This window comes from Lutra lutra, chromosome 12, assembly GCF_902655055.1.
Source record: "Lutra lutra chromosome 12, mLutLut1.2, whole genome shotgun sequence".
Lineage (NCBI taxonomy): Eukaryota > Metazoa > Chordata > Mammalia > Carnivora > Mustelidae > Lutra > Lutra lutra.
In genome coordinates, this window is record NC_062289.1 from 63,980,761 (window position 1) to 63,997,050 (window position 16,290).

The window sequence follows — 16,290 nt, forward strand, 5'->3', positions numbered from 1 at the left end:
GTCTATGTTCCCCGGCAGGATGCTCTGTAAAGAAGTTGAAGTCTGCCTCTTCCCCGTTCAAAAAGTTCTTTCTTTTCTTTTCCTTTATTTTTTAAGGTTTTATTTATTTATTTGACAGAGATAGTGAGAGAGAGCACACAAGCAGTAGGGAGGTGCAGAGGGAGGGGGAGAAGCAGGCTCCAAGAAGCCCGATGCAGGGGCCAATCCCAGGACTCTGGGATCATGACCTGAGCCAAAGGCAGGTGCTTAACCAACTGGGCCACTCAGGCGCCCCTCCAAACATTCTTTAAAGTGAAGCCCGGGAGCTCCTCCAAGGCGGATGGGAACCACCATCAGGGTCTTCTTGAGATGGGAGAGCAGCGAGAGATGGAGCCCCCGAGCCTGGGCAGCTTTTGCAGGAAAGAAGACCTCCAAGACATCACCAGTGGCTCTGAATGGCACTTGGGAAACATGGGGCTTGGCCACCAAGCATCAATGCTTCTGGCCGGGGTTTGGACCAAAGAAGCATCACCAGGGTGTGTTTCAGTGTTGGATCTGGGAAGTGGGACCCCTAGGAAAAAGGAATCACTCGGACTCATTCCCCTCCCTCAAGCTCTTGCCAAAGGCTCATTTTTGCAGTCATGACACTTTCCAACCATCCACAGGTGCTGGCATGTCCTAGAGTGAGTCCTGCCTCATGCTGTCACCTGGTGAGAAGGCACAAGTGGCCTCCTTGGCAGGACACACTGCTGATGTGTTAAACTGGTCCTTCCTCTGGAACTTCCCAGGCAGCTGTGGGCTGCGGGTAGAGGGTGCCTCTTGCCTCCACAGTAGCCACCAGCCCTGCCCGGCTGTATGGCATAGGTAGGACAAAGTGGTGGCTGCCAACCTCCTCTGGGGCTTAATAATGCAGGGGTCAACACACCAGAGGCCCCCAGAGGATGCTACCCACAGGCCAGGGGGTAGGCCATGGGCCATCAAGGTTGAGCACAAAGGCCCTAGGGCCACCTGGAGCAGGGCTGAGGGGTCCTGGGCAGATGCTGGCCAAATCAGGGTGGAGGAGAGCAGGGACGTCTGTAGAGCTGGGGATGAAAGCATGCATTGGCAAGGGTGTTGCTGGGCTGGTCTCCCCACTTGCATGCTTCTGGGAGCAAGACCAGCATGCTGGGGGTGGACCCTGCTGCCAAGGCAGTGTGAAAAGCTCTGCCAGAGCCCCTGCCCAGGTTGGGGGTCCACGGCTCCCATAACAGACACTGGCCTAACCAGGGGTCCAACTAGAGCACCTCTGAGGCCTCAGAAGTCCTGCCCCAGGCCGCAGGACCAGCCATCCTAAGGTCTGGAGCAGGCCTGCCTCAAGTTCCGGCCACCGGGGGACTGGAGATCATGGACAAATCTGGTGTGGTGAGGGTTCGAGAAGGTGATGATGATAAGAACCCTGGGGAGGAGGGGCTGGTTCTGTTCATGTTCCCGGGCACCCAGAAGAGTATCAGCCACACCCAGGTCCTGCTGGAATGCCATCTCTCAGGTCCCCGCAGGACGTGGAGCAGCTTAGACTGGGCTGGGCTTTGGCCCTCTTGGGAGTGGGTGGGGCTCCTCCTCCTCCCTCCACACTACAGGAAACTATGGGGGCAGCTTTGGGTAGGGGGCAGGGCAGGGAGCTCAGACCCATCCATAGCTTCTGAAACAAATCAGAGAAGAGGGAGGAACCCAGATCCCAACCTGGGGGGAAGAAAACTGGAGGCAGCTGACCGGGGGCTGGGATAGGGGACCCCCACCAGTCCCCTGGCCCACCACGAGATACACTGCTTCATCTATCAGCTCAGTGCTGGAAAGATCCAGATAGTAATCTCTACAGCCTGCTAGACTCATCTGAGCCAGAGACCCCAACTGATTCAGACCCTGGGGAACCCCTCCCCGCCCCCCTCCTGCCCCCGTCCAAGTGCCAGACGCCATACAGATGAGGACAGGACTGTCATGGATGGAGGCCTGGAATCTGATGGGCTCAGCATGACAAAGAATGGACTGGAAGATGAGTCAAGACCCCCGCACCCAAAAACAGAGCCACTGCAGCTGTAATCGTGGGAACTGGACTGATGGTTCCATTCGTGGAGACCGCCAGCCAGTGACTGTGGCTGACCATATCTCCTGAGCAGAGTCTCAGAGCTGCCAGCAGTCCCCCCCACTCCCCAGCTCTGGAATGCACCAAACCCTCAGAGGACTCTCTTTTAGGACAGAAGGGCGACTGTCAGCAAGCTTCCTAAGGGCACCTCAGAGAATGGGGAGCTCTCCACCCCCGCCTGGAGTTGGGTAGTTTGGTGAATGGGATTTCATAAAACCTCTAGCCCACATCCTTCCCTTCTCCATCTCGCTTGCTGCCCAACACCATGGCTCTCACAGGCTCCGCTGACTTGTGCTGGAGCTGCTCTCATCTGGGGGGGAGGGAGGTGCACAGCAGCTTGGGTCCCCCCTCAACCTCAAGGAGGTAATGGAACGGTGGGTAACAGGGTCCTACCCTCTCCCTCTTGTCTGCCTAGGGTGAGGGGAGTCTCTCTCCTTCCCATCAGACGAGGTGTGCTTTTACCCTCTAAATGCCTGATCTCTATGAACACCCATCCTCCACCTGCTGGTGTGGGGTGCTCCTTGACCCATCCAGGTTCGACAGTTCAGAGGGCTCCCCTGCTATGCCTCCTTCCATCCCGCACCCCTCATTTCTGGGTCCTTGTCCTGTGGAAGATGGGGACAGTAAGGGTATAAGAGGGTAGGAGGCATGGGAAAGGTTTTGGAGAAGAACCAGGGGTGCGTATGAAGGGGGGTGATAAGGTCCCTCAGGGGAGGGGAAACCAACCTTGTCTGGTGGATGAGCAGGCATATTTATTTTTCACTGTACAGTATTTAAAAAGATAATTTTAAAAAAATCCAAATGGCAAAACCCCCCACAAAAACACAAAAACCAAAAAAATCCAGAGACTGACAAAAACAAAAAGGCAACGCAATTCCAAAATGGGCAAAGAACCGAACTGATGTTTCTCCCAAGAGGAGCCAGCCCAGATATAGGAGCTGGAGATTCCTGAGACCCATCTCATCCCAGGCTTGCCACCCTGGCCCACACGCTCAGCCTTCTGGGGACCTTCCTTCCTGTGTCCAGCATGGGCCTGGGGCCACTTTCAAAGACCTTTCTGAGGACCACGACAACCTGGCTTCTATCCATATGGCCTAATGTCAGGGGACACACCTCCTGCCATGCTGAGCCCAGGCACTATCTCTGGCCTTCTTCCTCTCCCCTCATTTGGCAAGAGTCTTTCCATGCCTCTTTCTTGGACATTCATCTTGGCACCCCCAGTCTTGACTGGGAGCCCCTCCTCTGTTCCCTCTTGCATTCCCAGCACTCCCAGGAGTTGGCACACAGCAAATGTCCTCAGCAAGATCTGAGGGGGAGAGTCAGGGAAAGGGATATTCACAGACAGAGAGGCCTGGGCTTCGGATTTTGTCAGACAGCAGGACGTGACAAGGGACCCTGTTTGGGGGATGGATGTGGGCAGGGCCTCCTGGAACCCCAGAGAGGAGACAACTGTGACAAGGAGTGGGGGGACACCAAAAATGGAAAGAGGCCGACAGCAGTGATCTTGATGCCAGAGTGGTGACGGGTGGTGCTCTAGGTTTTTCCATATATTGCCTTAGCTCAGGGTGATTCCAGAGGGGAGATGGGGTCAGAGAATGGGACAGTGGTGCCAGCTCACTCACAGGACTATAGCTGCGTGGCTGCCTGGCCTTGTCCCTGGCTTAGAGAATGTCCTTGATAGCTGATGCTTTTTGAGACTCCAATGAAAGACAGAGGCACATGGATGCCCTGGATATGGGGTATGACTCAGCCAAAGGCTGTCTGCAGGATGTCTCAGCCTTGGGTCCCTCCCCTCCAGGGTTAGGGTTAGGGTTAGGGACCCAAGGGCACACTGGGGGCCCAGGGGAGCCTCGGGCAGCACTGGCCATGTGTATGTCCTCACGGATTTGCTCTGCTCTTCCCTGCCTCCCAGGATGGCCATATGAGTAAGCCAGTCATCAGAATTTATACATTTTCCTAAATTAAACTTGTTATTTTGAGATGGGATTGGAAGAAATAATACAGCAAGATCTCATTCACCTAGTTTCCCCAATTGTAACATCTTGCAAAACAATATTATATATCACAGTGCACCCCCTTTAATCCCTGGGAAACCCCATCTGTATAACGTCATTTTATGAAAGTCATATTAATGGGATCACATAGTATTTGGCATTTGAACATTGGCTTTTTTCACTTGGCATAATTATCTGGGGACTAATCCAGGTTGCTGTGTGTTTAAGTAGCTCCTTCCTTTTTTGCTGCTGAGTAGTAGTCCATGGTATGGACGTACCAAGTTTTGTTGAGCCGTTCACCTGTTGAAGGATGTCTGAGTTGTTTCAGTTTCTAGCTATTACAAATACAGCTGCTGGGAACATTCTTGTATAGGTCTTTGTGTGAATAGAGTTTTCATTTCTCTGGGAGAAATGCCCAGGAGGGTAGTCCTAGGATAATTGCCTGTTTAGGTTTTTAAGAAACTGCCAAACTGTTTCCTAGAGTGGTCGAACCATTTTCCATTTCCACCAGTCATGTAGGAATGATTCTGTCTCTCTGCATTCTCACCAGCACTTGGTACTGTCATCCCCCCCCACCTTTTTTTTTTTCTTAACATGTGTAATGACATCTCACTGTGGTTTTACTTTGCATTTCCCTCATGGCTAATGATGTGCTTTTTTGTGGGCTTATTTGCCATTTGTATATCTTCCTTAGTGAAATGTCTATTCATGTCTTTTGCCCATGTTCTAATCAGATTGGTTATTTTTTTTTTTTTACTATTGAATTTTGAGAATTCTTTATACTAGTCCTTCATTGGATATGTCATTTGTGAATATTTTCTCCCCATCTATATAGCTTGTCTTTTCATCTTTTTTTATATAAAGGACTTTATTTATTTATTTGACAGAGAGAGACATGGTGAGAGCAGGAGCACAAGCAGGGGGAGTGGGAGAGGGAGAAGCAGGCTTCCTGCTGAGCAGAGTGCTCGATATGGGGCTTGATCCCAGAACCCTGGAATCATGACCCGAGCCAAAGGCAGAGGCTTAACGACTGAGCAACCCAGGTGCCCTCCACTTTCCATCCTTCTAACAAGGTCTTTTGCAGAGCAAAAGTTTTTAATTTTGATGGAGTCCAATTAGCAATTTTTTTCTTCTTATGGCTCGCGCTTTTGGGGTCAAGCCTAAGAATTTGTTGTCTGGTCATAGATCCAAAGATTTTCTCCTGTTTTATTTTTTTCTAACAATTTTATAGTTTTAATTTTAAACTTAAGCTCAAAATTCTATTTTGAAGTATTTTTTATATAAGGTGCAAGATTCAGGTTGAGTGTCTTATTTGCCTATGGATGTCCAATTGCTCCAACAATGTCTGCTTCATCCTTTCTTCATTGAGTTGCTTTTGAGCTTTTGTTCAAAATCGGTTTGGGTTATGTGGATCTATTTCTGGGGGGTACCCTACCCTGTTTCACTGATCTGTGTGTCTATCCCTCTGCTAATATATAGTTTCAATAACTGTAGCCATAGAACACACACACACACACACACATTGTATGTTATATATTAATAAGATAGACTGTTTCTTCTTATTTCAGCAAGGTTGCATAGTACAAGATCAATATATAAAAATCAATTGTACTTCTATATACCAGCAATGAACACATGGAAGAAAAAGATTATAAATACAATACCATGACAATCTTCCAAAAAAATGAAATACTTATGTCTAAATTTATGTGGAGACAATAGAATGCTGATGAAAGAAATTAAAGAAGATCTAAATAGAAGGAGTGACATACCATGTTCATGGATTGGAGAACTCAATGTTGTAAAGATGTCAGTTCTCCTAATCTCGATATATAGTTGCTCTTCCTATCAATATATATCAAAATTAAAAAAAAATCAAAATTCCTGCAAGATTTTTTGTAGATATGGACAAGGTTATTCTAAAGTTTATGTGGAAAGGCAAAGGAACTAGAGTTGTTATTTTAATCCACTTAACACAGATTGGGCATTTCATTTTTTTGTTTTGTTTTGTTCTAAATTATTTTATTGAAGTATATGCAGTGAAATGCCCAGATCTTAAACACTCAATTAACAAATATTATCAAATATATAGAACCATGTTACCAAAACCCCAATCAAGACCCCATTTTCATTATCCAGTAAAGTTTTCTGTGCCTCTTTCCAGTTAATTCCCACCACCATCACACAGGCCCCAGTCCTACATAACTGGTGATCTGCTTTCTATCACTGCAGAATAATTTTGCCTATTTTAGAACTTCATGTATATATACAACATGTACTTTTGAAAACTCTGACTTTTAACTCAGCATAATTATTTTGGGATTCGTCCATGTTCCTAAGTGTATCAGTAGGTCATCGTTTTTTACTGCTGAGTAATATTCCCTTGTATAAGTATGCCACAACTTGTTTATTCACTCACTGTTGATGGACATTTGGGTCATTTCCTATTTTAGCCTATTACAAATACAGCTTCTATGAACATATGTATTTGGACATATATTTTGCTTCCTCTTGGGTACATAGTTAGGATTAGAATGGCTGAATCACATAGGTATATGTATAATGTTATAAGAAACCATCAGCTACTTCCACAAAGGTGGAAGGTACCATTTTACTTCCACCAGTAGTATAGGAGAATTCTAGTAGGCTTAACCTACTGAGCCACCCAGGTGCCCCTATCTCGGCTATTCTAATGGTTTTATAGGGGTATCTCATTGCAGTTTTCATTTGTATTTCCTTGATGGCTAATGCCTCTGAGTGTTTCTTCAGTGCTTGTTGGCCATTTATAGGTCTTCTTTTGTGAAGTGTTTATTCAAATCTTTTGCCCATTTTAAAATAGGATTATCTTTTTATTATTGATTTGTAGGTTTTTAAAAAATCTATCGGACTACAAGTTTAGTGTCAGATAGGTTCACTGCAAATGTTTTTTCCCGGACAATGACATGATTTTCATCTTCTTAATGGTGTTTTGAGAAATAAATGTCTATAATTTTAATAGAGTTTAATCTATCCATTTTTTAGTATTTCATGCTTTTTTTTTGGTTCTCTCCAGGAAATCTTTGCCTGCTTATTCCAAGGTCACAAATATATTCTCTTCTTTTTCTTCTAGAAATTTTATGGTTTCACTGTTATGTTTAAGACTATGATCCATCCTGAACTAATTTTTGTGTATAGTGTTAGGTGGGGGTCAAAGTTCATTCTGTACCCTCCCCCTCAGCTTATCTAATAGTCCTAGCACAATTTACTGAAAAACTTTGGCATTCTCTACTGAATTGTCATGGCATCCTTGATGAAAATCAAGATTTTGGACATATGTTGTAGATCCTTTTCTGGATTCTTGATCCTATTCTGAAATGATTTTCTGTAACTGTGTACCAATTCAAAACTTAGTGACTTAAAACATCAGTTTAGACATTTTGTTATCTATCATGGATTCTATGGGTCAGAAATTCAGGTTGGGGGCACCTGGGTGGCTCAGTGGGTTATAGCCTCTGCCTTCGGCTCAGATCATGATCCCATGGTCCTGGGATCGAGCCCCACATTGGGCTCTCTGTTCAGGAGGGAGCCTGCTTCCTCCTCTCTCTCCCTGCCTCTCCACCTGCTTGTGATCTCTCTCTCTCTGTCAAATAAATAAATAAAATAAAAATTAAAAAAAAAAAAGAAATTCAGGAGGGCTTAGCTGGGTAGTTCCTATGATTTCAGGCAGAGAATGTCTGGGGTTAGTGCAGCTGGCTGGACATCTCCTTTTCTACGAAATCTCAGGGCTTCTTTATATCAATCTCTGCAGGGGTACTAGCCTGGACCCTAAAAGCATGGTGGCCTCAAGGCTCTAAGCACAAGTATTCTGGCACCAAGGCAGATGCTGCCTTGTCTTTTACGAACCAGCCTCAGAAGCTGTGCGGCATCACTTCTCTTATAATCTATTGTCTGTAGGACAATATAAGACCACTTACATTCGTGGGGGGGGGTCTCAAGGGTCCAGAAGCACATATAGGATGGAAGACATTGTCATGGCCATCTTTGAAAAATACAATCAGTAAAATCTCATCCTGTTTGTGGATCAATCTTTTCTCTCTCTGTTCTACAGACTGGATATTCTATATTGATCTGTCTCCGGCCAGCAGTGTGGGGATGGACTGAAGCGGGTGGCAGGGAGACTCGTCTGTCCAGGTGTGTTACAATGGAGGCCTGCAGGACAAGGGCAGGACGGTGAAGAGGAGTGGCCCATCCAAGCCATACAGTCAGGGACGACGGCCACAGAAGTGGTGGGAGAGAGACGTGGGAGAAAGTGTGTCCCTGATGTGTCTCTGAGACAGCGTGCTGAGTATGGGGTTCTGGACCCCACGAGGGATGTGTTCCAGGAGCAGAGAGCTGCAGGGTGGGTGGGAGATGGGACTCGGGACAGAGCAGGAAAGCTGGGGTGGCGGGCGGCTAGGTGGGCCTCGGGGCGGTGCTAAAACCCTAGCCTGAGGCTGCACTACCCTGACTCAGGCAGAAACCCCACACCCACGTGTTTGCATTGGCCAGGGTTCACGTGGAGGATGGCGAAGCTGAATGCCGCTGTCTCGGGCTCCAGGAGAGGCGCTGAGTGAGAGGGCACATTCCGTGCTGGCGGCCGCCTTCTCGATGACCGCTGAGGACAGGCCTGGCGCTGTCCTGGCTGGCCAGGGGGAGGACACTGGGCTAGGTTCCACTGGCTCTCTCTAAGGCGTCGACACCCCCGAGGCCCGAAGAGTCTCAGACCATCTCAGTTTTTTTTCTGCACATATGAGCCCCCTTCCCAGCTCACAGATCCAAGGGGATCCCTAAGAAACCACTGTTGACAGAAGTTCAAGCAGCGTAACCCACCCCAAAGTGTCTGCACTCCCTTCAGCAAACACCCCAGCTTCTTGGGTCTAATCCAGGGATAAGGGGGACAGTCTGGGGACCACCCCCACACCACCCCCTCAGGCTGTCTCCTTGGCTCCACCATTTCCCCCCCTTTCCTCAGGCTGAGTTCCATCCCACCTCAGGGCCTTTGCTCATCCTTGTCTCCTGGAAACTGGCTCTCTTCACTGCCATCTCAGCCCACTGGCCTTGCCTGATGGACGGCTCTGCCTTGGCACCCCACTGCTTCTCTCTCTCAGGCACACATGGTTTTTCATTTATGTGTTAGTGTCCCTCTCACATGAACCAAACTCCTGAGAGCAGGCCCCCCTGCCCATCTGGTTCACAGGCTTCCCTGTGTCATGTAACAGGCACAGTGCACAGAACCGATGGGGGAGGGAAGCGACCCATCTCAGGGGACCTCTCTGAGGGCTGCCCCTCAGGAAAGGTGCTTGTGGAAGAGGCTGTGGACCCCGAGTTCAGGTGAGGGCTAGTGCTCCTGGGCTCTGGGCCCAGAACTCTAGCTCCCCAGGCCAACTGTCCCCCATGGGGGGAGGCATGTCCCCCTCATGCCCATTTTGTGGCATGGTGCACTCGACGGGACCCACAGCGGACTGTCTGTGCTCCCGCCCTGGGCTTCCCCGTCTGACTCCACGAACCACTTGCCGACGAGGTGCTCAAAGAAGAATCTTAAAGTCACATCGCTCATTCCTCTCCCTCATCCTCCCCATGGGTCAGCAAGTCCCAAACATTCAGAATTGCTGTCTCTACTCCATCGCCACGGGGACTGGCCTGCTCTGGCTCCTGTATCGAAGACCATGGAGCCGGCAGCTTAAACCATAGAATGGGTTTCCTCACTGTTCTGGGAGCTGGAAGTCTGAGCTCAAGTGTTGGCAGGGTGGGTCTCTCCTGAGGCCTCTGTCCTTGGGTTCATGGCAGTCATTTCCTTGTGTTCTCACATGGCTGTGCCTTTGTGAGTGTGTGTGTCCTAATCCCCTCTTCTTGCGAAGACGCCAGTCATGTTGGATCAGGGTCCACGTAAAGAACCTTATTTAACCTGGAAGACCCTATCTCTAAATACAGTTGTATTGGGAGGCTCTGGGGCTAGGGGTTCAGCCTATGAAATTTGGGGGACACAACTCAGCCCATCACACACCACCTAACTGCACCTTCCTCTTCACTTCCTCGACTTGAGCCTTGGGCACTCCATTTAGCTGTGGGGATCCTTTGAGGATTGTCCTTTTGGGTCATAGGCCCCAACCCTCACCAAGAACAGGGCCCACGTGAGAAGCCCGAGCCCACTCTCCAATGCCTGCCTTCCTTTCTCCACTGACCTTGGGGGCTCTGGCCAATAGGCCTCATCATCTTTCTTCAAACACATCAAGCTCTTGGCAGTTCCTCAGGGCCTTTGCTCTACCTGGAGTCAAGGATGAGGGCCACCTGAGACTTCCCGCACAGCTCTGGTCATGTGTCTGTATTAATTTATTCATTGGTAAAAAGATTTTATTTATTTATTTGAGACAGAGAGAGAGCGAGCATGGGCAGAGGCAGAAGAAAAGAGAGATGCAGACTCCCCAATGAGCAGAGAGCCTGGCTCGGGACTCGATCTCGGGACCCTGAGATCATGACCTGAGCCGAAGGGTGTCCCTGTATTTATTTATTTTTTTAAAGATTTTATTTATTTATTTGACAGAAAGAGAGAGAGATCACAAGTAGGCAGAGAGGCAAGGGGAAGCAGGCTCCCCGTTGAGCAGAGATCCTGATGAGGGGCTCAATCCCAGGACCCCAAGACCATGAACTGAGCCGAAGGCAGAGGCTTAACCCACTGAGCCATCCAGGCGCCCCCTGTATTTATTTTTTAACAAGCTTTATTGAGACCACATACCATACAATTCTCATACCATACAATCCACCCATTTAAAGTGTGCCTTTCAAAAGTTTCTAGTATGTTCAGAGTTGTACGACCATCCCCCAAATCAAATTTAGAACTTTCTATCGAAATACAATTGGCATGCCATAAAATCCACCCTCATAAAATGTGTAATTCAGTGGATTTTAGTCCATTCACAAAGTCAGGTCTCAGTTACCACTCTCTAATGCTAGAACATTCCCATGATCCAAAGAGAAGTGCCCTAGCAGTCACTCCTTGTGCCCCTCCCCCAGCCCCCAGTGACCACTGATCTACTTGCCCTCTGCATGGACTTGCCTATTCTAAACATTTCCTATAAATGGAAGTGGGCAAAAGTGGCCTTCTGTGTTTGGCTCATTTTGCTTAACACCCAGGTTTCAGGGTTCATCCATGTGGGAGTGTGGGTCAGAACTCCATTCCTATTTATGACTAAATAATATTCTGCTGTGTGGCTGGAACTCATCTGGTTCATTTGTGTACACATCTTTGTGTGGACATGTTTTTGTCTCTTTGGGGCAGATCAAATGGAGGTACTGAATGCCAAGGTCATAAGGTCCCGTGTTTTCTTGATTGCCTGGATTTGCTCTCCATTTCCTCCATTTGGGAGGAAGGAGGCATGAGCATGCGCTTGTGTCCCCTGTGTGTGGAATTCGGATCATGCCCCGAGCTGTCAGGGCCAGGTTGGAGCCAGGGAGAGGATGGCTGAGGCTTACCCCTGTGCCACCAAGATCCCATGTCCTCCAGCTCCTGCGGCCCTCAAGCTGCTCCCAGCCTGATTCCCTGCTTCCTCTTCCATCACCCCCACATTCCTGCCAGGAAAAGTTCATCAGGGCCCAGAGCACCCTAACTTGCTGTCAGGAGTCTTTGTACTAAGTTGTCATGTATGTGCAGGACTTCAGCTTTTCTAGAAAGCCTGAATGATCCACCACCTGGAAGATGAGTGCCACCCACACTTGCCTTGTTGGTGACAACTGTTGGATCCCACCTGGTGACTTTTCCTATCGGAGAGCCATAGAACTGAGATTTGGGGTCTGGGTATGGAGTCCTGGGGTGGGATCTGGGGTCTAGGACCAGAGACTGGAGGCTGGATTCTGGGTTGGGTCTGGAGTCTTGGTCTGGGGACTAGAGTCTAGAGCTGGGCTTGGGTTCTGGGTCAGAGGATTGAAATCTGGGGCTAGTTCTGAGGGCTGAGATTGGGAGTAGTGTCTGGGTCTGGAAGCTGGGTCTGGAGTCAGTCTGGTGTCTGAGTCTAGGTCTGGGTCTGAGTCTGGGGTCTGGGGCTGGGACTGGGGTCTGGGGCTGGGGTCTGTGTCTGGGACCTGGGGCTGGGGTCTGTGTCTGTGTCTGGGGCCTGGGACTAGGGTCTTGGTCTAAGGCTGGGGTTGGGTCTAGGGTTTGGGGTTGGGGTCTGGCTCTGGCTCTGGGATTGGAGTCTTAGACTGTGGGCTGGGTCTAGGGGCCATGTTTAGGTCTGAGGCATCTAGGCCAAGCCGAGCCCAGAGCTCCTTTCCTTACACCCAGCTAAGGACAGTCAGGTCTGTATGCCATCCACGACCCCTCACTTGGGTGCAGCCCCCGGCCCTGCTGCCCTGGGGTTCTGAGTTTGGGGTTGAAAGTGTGTGTTGCACAGCGGGCTGCAGCCCATGGGGACAGGTTCAGTTCGGGGAAGGACACAGCCACCATCGCAGACATGCAAGGATGTCTCCTTGAGCACTTTTTAGAAGGGTCCTGAGATTCACTCTTTGAACACATCTGTGTGTGTATGAGTGTGTGTGCATAATAAATTGGCCATTTTACATGTCCAGCTCACTGGTATTAAGCACATTCACCCTGTGTGCAACCCTCACCACTATCCATCTTCAGAACTTCGTCATCTTCCCGAACGGAAATTCCACCCCCCCTTAAACACCTCCCCGTTCCCCTTCCCCAGCGTTTGGCAACCTTTGTTCTACTTTCTGTCTCTAGGAATCTGACTACTCCAGGCACATCACGTAAGTGGAATCCTACAGTATTTCTCCTTTTGTGTCTGGCTTAGTTCACTTAGCACGATGTTCTCAAGGTTCATCGATGTTGTAGCCCATGTCGGGATTTCCTGCCCCCCCCCCTTTTTAAGGTTTTATTTATTTATTGACAGAGAGAGACATAGCGAGAGAGGGAACACAAGCAGGGGGAGTGGGAGAGGGAGAAGCAGGCTTCCCGCCAAGCAGGGAGACTGACGTGGGGCTCCATCCCAGGACCCTGGGATCATGACTTGAACCAAATGTAGAACTCAACAGCTGAGCCACTCAGGTGCCCCTCCTGCCTTTTCAAATGTTGAACGATTGTTCTGATGTGTGTACGTAGCACATTTGTTAGCCCATTCATGCTCGAATGGTGCTGTTAGAATCCTGGCTATTAGAATCTGTGGAACAAAAGCAAGCCCCCCAGACAGAAATTCTGCCCTTTGTGGGACTTAATCTCTAAGTAAGGAGAGAGCATAAATTATCTCAAAGTAAGGGGAGAGCATAAATTATCAAAATAAAGTGAGTATGCACTCCAATGTGGAGTGGGGTAAGAGGAGCTCTGGACAGCACTAGGAAAAAGTCAGAGAGAGTGTGGCTGGGGCAGGTGGCCAAGAGTGGAGGGGCTGGGGAGAGCACAGCGCTGGCAGGAGCCCGGGGTGGGGCGGCTGGGTCGGGCTGCGACCCAGAGAGGAAATGGGCATGGAGGGGGCAGTCTCAGGGCTGCGAAGGGGGTGAGAACTCCATTTTTTTTTTGCCCTGGATGAACCACTGGGGCATTCTGAGGAGGGACGGGGATGTGTTCTTCATTCTTAGCAAGAATATCACTCAGGCTTAAGAGGAAGGAAACCCTGATGCCCACTCTGACATGAATAAACCTTGAAGACATTGGGGTAAGGAAAACATGTCAGCCACGAAGGACACGTACTACATGGTTCCAGGGACGTGAATGAGGTTCCTAGAAGAGTCACACAGTAGTGTGAACACACTGAATGCCACAGAACCAGACACCTAAAAGTAGTTAAAAGTAGTTAAAATGGCAAACTTCGTCGTGTACATTTTACTACAATTTAAAAAAATATAAGGGGCACTTGGGTGGCTCAGTAGGTTAATCCTCTGCCTTCGGCTCAGGTCATGAACTCAGGGTCCTGGGATTGAGCCCCGCATCGGGCTCTCTGCTCAGCGGGGAGCCTGCTTCTCCCTCTCTCTGCCTGCCTCTCTGCCTACTTGTGATCTCTGTCAAATAAATAAATAAAATCTTAAAAAAATAAAAAAGAAAAATATATAAAAAAAGACAAATAAAATAACACAAAAAGATAAACAATAAAAACCAATTCAATGGGTGTAGAGTTTCAGGGATGCAAAATGATACTCTAGGGGTGTGCAGCACAACACTGAGCCTATGGTTAGTTCAGAAAACGAATCTACTAAGAGGGAAGAGCTCACAATAAGTGCTCTCACCACAATTAAAAAAAAAAAAAAAGTTGCAGGCTGGTGGGCATAGCGTGCCGCCCTGTGTATGAGAAAAGGAGCGGGAGAAAAAATATGTGCTCACACATGCATCGGCGTCCTGGGAGGCTACCAAGAAGTGGCCCCAGCAGTAGGCGACAGGAAGGGCGTTGGTGGACAGGCGGGAGCGGCCGGCAGAATTCCCCCCGTGTGCATCTTTTTCTGGTTCTGGAATCTTGAGTGTTGAGACTCTGTTACCTACTGGAAAAAAAGTTAAAAAATAGATTGCTGAAGGAAGCCAAGCAGAGGAAAACAGGCAAAGACCCAGGACCAGGCCGCCCCACCCCACCACAGTGCGGGGTGCTTGCTGGGCAAGGAAGAGCCAGCCAGCCCTAGAAGCAAAGCCGGCGGCTTCTGCAGACACAGCAACCCTGCCCCTCGCACAGTTCTCCAGATGAAAACTTGAAGCTCCCGTTCTGTAAGGCGCTGAGTAATGGTGACGAGTGCCTGCATACCAAGCCAGGTCAGTGGGGAGGGAGACGGTTTTGTGTATCATCCCCCATGGCTAACCTCGCACGTCTTCGGCTCAGAAGTCCAGCGGTGTGGTCGGCTCGGCCCCAGTGGTAGGCCAAAGAGACCAAACATATTTGCTTAGGCTGTGGAATTCTGAACAGCAGGCAGGGCAGAAAGAACTCGGACGTTCTCCAAGGCGATGCTCAAACCCAGAGCACAAACTCCCTGAAGAAAACTGCCTCGGGACCTCCACTGGGTCTGGATGAGAACCTTACATAGGGAAGGATTATCTACAGCAGAAGGAGTGAAATGGAAAAAACAGGAAAAGCCCAGGTTTGCGGAAAGGCAATTAAAATCTACTTAGTGTAAAGTCAGGGATGTTAGCACAGACACATGTCTTTAAAAAACAAAACCAAACCAGAAAACCAAAGTCCGTTTTATTCAGAATGATATCCCAGCAGCCCAAGACGTCAGGCACTTATGTAATTAAGGAACAATGTAGTAAGGTATATAATAAGGCTTCTATTGTTATTTTCACGTTCCCGAAAATTTCCAAGTAAGCTATTACCCAGTTGGTTTGAGGTTTGAGAATCAGAAGAAAATTGAGTATTAAGGAGTCATTTTACAGCATCCAACAGATGAACAGCTCTCCATTAACAAAATGAAGGAAAGACACATTTTCCCACCCAAAAGAGAAAGTTCTCATGCTTTCTCACCAAAATGTCAGCTACCCCCGATGCTTTGAGAAGACAAGAACTCTTGGAATGAGAATATTCTCTGGGGGAGAGAGCAAAGTTAGGGTCCGGTGGAAAGAACAAGGACCCTCCAAGACTTGCAAACACCCTCTTATACCCTTCTAACTACCGCAGTACAGGGCTGTCCCCGAGCAGACGGGCAGGAGGAACAGGCTGAGACAGCCCTCTTTGTCCAGGAGCAGCCGCCAAGCCCCTGGGATGTGGCTGGTCCTTATGGAGGTCAGTTTCAAGAGCAACACAGACAGCCCTGTGAGCCCAAAACTTAAGGTTACCTCATCACCCATCGCTTATACTGACTGCATGTTGAAATGACATTCTGGCTACATTAAGTGAAAAAATATTAAAATTCATCTCTACCTGTTTCTTGTTATTTTTTTAAATGAGGTTGCTAGACAATTTAAAATTATACACGTGCCTGGCATTCTACTTCTGGAATGCCAGGACAGCACTGGTATAGAAAATTCAGGAACATTCGGAGAATCGGTATTAAAAGCAAATGACACTGAAGACATTTAGAAAACGACAAAATTGGGTGCATACTTCACACCGTCACAAAGTTAAACTGGGAGCAATCAAAAGTTCTCAATGTAACAGTGAAAGCATAAAGGGATCAGGGGGAAACATGGCTGAATTCTTCTGTACGCAGACTCAGAATGCCACAGGATAGAAGGCAAGATTAAAAAGTTCAGCGATGTGGGGGAAAAAA